Source organism: Talpa occidentalis, unplaced genomic scaffold (assembly GCF_014898055.3).
Source record: "Talpa occidentalis isolate TD23 unplaced genomic scaffold, MPIMG_talOcc4v2.1, whole genome shotgun sequence".
Taxonomy (NCBI): domain Eukaryota; kingdom Metazoa; phylum Chordata; class Mammalia; order Eulipotyphla; family Talpidae; genus Talpa; species Talpa occidentalis.
The window spans coordinates 148,656,836-148,660,800 of NW_026555331.1; positions in this window are offsets into that span (position 1 = coordinate 148,656,836).

Genomic DNA, 3,965 nt, shown 5'->3' on the forward strand with positions numbered 1-3,965 from the left:
ATACTCCTTACCTGAATCAAGAAAATGAGGCCATTCCCCATCCCAAGGGTAGACGCGTGTTAACTAAAGCCAAGTGTGCTAGTCCATACTTTTGCACTGCAGTGACTGACTCTGGGTTATACATATGGATAGTCACAAACGATAATGATAACTGATTGTCCGGCATAGAGAGGCATACAAAAAAATCAGGATTGTTAATGTTACGAGTAGTACATCAGTCTATTTCGTTAACTAGAGGAAAATTCCTGCTGTAATTCTGGGTTCTCGCTAAGTCACATCCTGGGGTTACTTCACACACATGCTTTCCAGCGGTGGGTTGGGATGAATGTTCACTGGCCTCCTTCAATTATTTTTAGTTATGAGTTTAATTTTTTTTTAAGATTTATTTTATTTATTTTGTGCATACAAGGACTGGGGTGCAGGCCAGAGGTGTGGGGGAGAGTGAGAGGATTCACCAGAGACAGAGAGGGAAGCAGAACAGGCAGATCCACTGAAATCCACTGCTGAGGGGAGCAGCAGGGAGACAGGAGAGGTCTGCTGCGCCATGTGGTTCAGCATCCTGGCCAGGGATCGAACTTGTGCTTCAGAGGCTGCGGATAGCTTCACAGTGCTGAGTCGTAGCCCCTTGCGCCAACAGGGAGGCCCTAGTTATGAGTTAAATTTAAATTATTTTGATTTATTTTTAGTTATGAGCTGAACATAATGCGGTCCCATATATTCTTTCCCTGAAGGGCCTCAGGAATCTAGCAAGGATTAGCCACACTCTAATTTAGGAGTAGAAGGTGAATGCATCTCTGTGCATTCACTGGTGTGAGTCACTGGTGAGGTTTGCTAAGTTTCCATTTTGATGGTACCGAACAGGTGTCTACAGCTGTTTTAGGAACAAGGACTGGGGCGGCCCCTTTCAGATCTCGGATTGCAGGGAGCGGCCCAGTAATTGACAGACAGCCCAGCTGGTGTGCTTGGAGTGCTTGGTGCCCAAGCCTGGCTGCCCAGGGCCTTCTCCTGGCCAGTGATTATGTGTGAGGAGGGCCCAGGTCTGGGAGACTTAGGACTCCTCTGAGGGGTGATCTGGACCCAAGGAGTCCCCACTGGCCTGGACAAAGCTTCCTCAAGACCCGCATTGCAGTGTAAGCCTTTCTACTGTCACAATCATTAAACCATTGCCTCTGATGACTGGCCCTGTCCCCTCCAGATCTCTCATTTTCTCTCACGTGTGTTTCCCTTAATAAATCTCTTGCACATCTGAAATAATCTTGGCTTCTGCTTTTTTTGAGCATCCAGGCTAACACAAGTGCTGTTATATCCTCTAACATTACAACAGTTAAAGTGTATTTATTTATTTTTAAAAGATTTATTTATTTATACAAGAACTGGGGTACAGGTCAGATGTGTGGGGGGTGAGAGGATTCACCAGAGACAGAGCGGGGAACAGAACAGGCAGACTGACGAAATGCACCATTGAGGAGAGCAGCGAGCGAGACAGGAGCGGTCTGCACTGCTCTCTGCTGTGCTCTCTGCTGATCCCAGCTGGCTGGGATCAAACCCCCACAGCAGAGGCTGCAGACACCCTCTGCCTCAACCGCCTGCGCCACCAGGGAGGGCCTCAAAGTGTATTTATTAAAATTGCATTGGAGAGGGAAGAAATAGCAAAGTCATTAACGTGAGAGTATTATGAAAGCCTCAGCCACTACATTTTTCATTCCTAAGTGCATTTATGGTAACCTTTGTTATGATAGCGTGGCCTATGTCAAGGACAAGTTCCTGCCTCTCTACTGTTTTCCACCACAAAGCTGGAGTTCATGGGTTCTCTTGATAAGTGAGGTATAAAAGCTGTCCTAGTCGCCTTTGGTGTGTTTGTGAAATGAATCCTGCAGGCCTGGGAATTTATAAAATTAAATTTAAAATGTATACATTTATAAAATTAAAAAATAATAATTATTTTTTATTGGATCACAGGGGTATGGACATGTGGTAGGAGCTAGTAATATTCCAATCATAGAGGATGTTTTGGAACATCTCACTGTCACTGCAGCCAGCCATCTGAAAGGCTCTTCCTCGATTAAGGAAGAAGAGTGTGGTCCATGTGCTTTTCTAAGCTCCTCCCATCTCTGGGTCAGACAGACTTTGGTTCGTACTGGAGACCTAGGCCTTCTGGGAGCTGCCTCAGCCTGAAGCTGAGCATGGATGGTTGTCCTCTGGTTCTGGAATATCAAACCCATGGGGTGAGCACACAGGAGATAGTGTTTCTGATAACTATACCTTCATTAATGTGCTTTATAGATCTTCAAGCACAATATCCCTTGTCCACTCCCTCTTCCAGAATACTCTTTCCCTTCCTTAGCTTTATATTTTTTCATACTGCTCATACTACTTGATATATGCTCCTTTGTTTTTATGGTCAAAAACTGAACCATAAACACAATGAGGGCAGGTGCATTATTATTTCATCTTGTATTTCCAGACCCTGTAACAGTAACTCACACTGTAGTTAATGAATTTCATTCAATAGACATTCAATAGTCACGAGGGTTTAAATTTCACTTGATAGACATTCAAAAGTTCAATGACTAGACTGGAAGAGGATGATCAGCTGTGCTTACAGATGCAACAGTTTATAATGATTTTAAGAGTGTTTCTTAAAAGGGGCCTCCTGGTGGCACAGGGGTTAAAAAACAGCACTATTAAGCAATTGGCAGCCACTGCAGCATGAGTTTGATCCCTGGCCAGGGAGCTACCCACATGAAGCGGCAGACCTCTCCTGTCTCGCCTGCTGCTCCCCTCAGCAGTGTATTTCAGTCAGTCTGCCTGTTCCCCACTCTGTCTCTGGTGAATCCTCTCACCCCTGCACCTCTGGCCTATACCCCAGTTCTAATATGCATAAATAAATAAATCTTTTTTAGAAAAAGTTTCTTAAAAGAGGCAGGTAAGACCAAAAGGGTTTTCATTTAACTCCGGAAAGTATTTCTCCAATGTGGCATCTTGTCTTGTGCTAAAAAATAACATCTGAAATTTGGGTGAGACCACAGGCCTTTACTAGTTTACCTTTACATGTTGTACAGAGATCATAAATTCAAGAAAGGAAGTGTGAGCACTGGAAAACATGGTATCTGCTACCCTCTCATCACAATAATTTCTAGAGGAAATACATCCTTCAGTTTCATTTTAAATTTCAAATTTCTGTTTTAAATTTGCTTGTGGCCCAAGACAGCAGATAGCAAGTGAATTTACATGGACTGTCAAGGGATATTGTTCGCCAGCTACTGCCCTGGTGGCTACTGGCTACTCCCCATCCCTCCCAGGAGGGCTCAGGGACTCTACTTTGAGAAGGAATAGGGACATTTCAGATCATGGGTGACCATAAGTGTTAACTCCACCTTCATTTGGTTGATAATACAGACATCCCCAAAATCTAGGGGAACCTCATCCTTCTTACCCAGGTAGCTCTTGTGTGCTTACAATATTCAATTTCCCCCCCAATTTGTTCCTTATGCTCATTTTAGAAAAGCACAGATTTGAATCTTCTGTAAGAGGAACAGAGGGTCTTCTTGGATTCTTTTGAGCTGAGAAAGAAAAAAAATAAGAACAGACCCCCCCCCCAACTCCACTCTCCCTCCCCGCAAGTTACATCAAAATATCAAGCATCCCTCTTGTCTAAAATGAGTAACTTCTATTTTTTGAGAGCAGTCAGGGCATTCTGCTTAGTCAGCACTCCTCGCTGATGACATTTACTGAGCTCCTCTGTCATGCAGTTGCCCCTGCTTCTTAGCAGCGTCTAATCCAGAATGAAGCCTTGCTTCCTCAGACCCTTCCCCAAATTATCACCCAAAGCCCAGATCCTATAATGGCTCTCAGAGGTGTGCTCTGCCCCCCTCTCCACCCGCCCTTCCCCCTGCAATCAGTACAAATCTCTCTTGTTCAACTGTAGGTGTGTTCCCCATGGTGGGTGCCCGAGGGCACTGAAC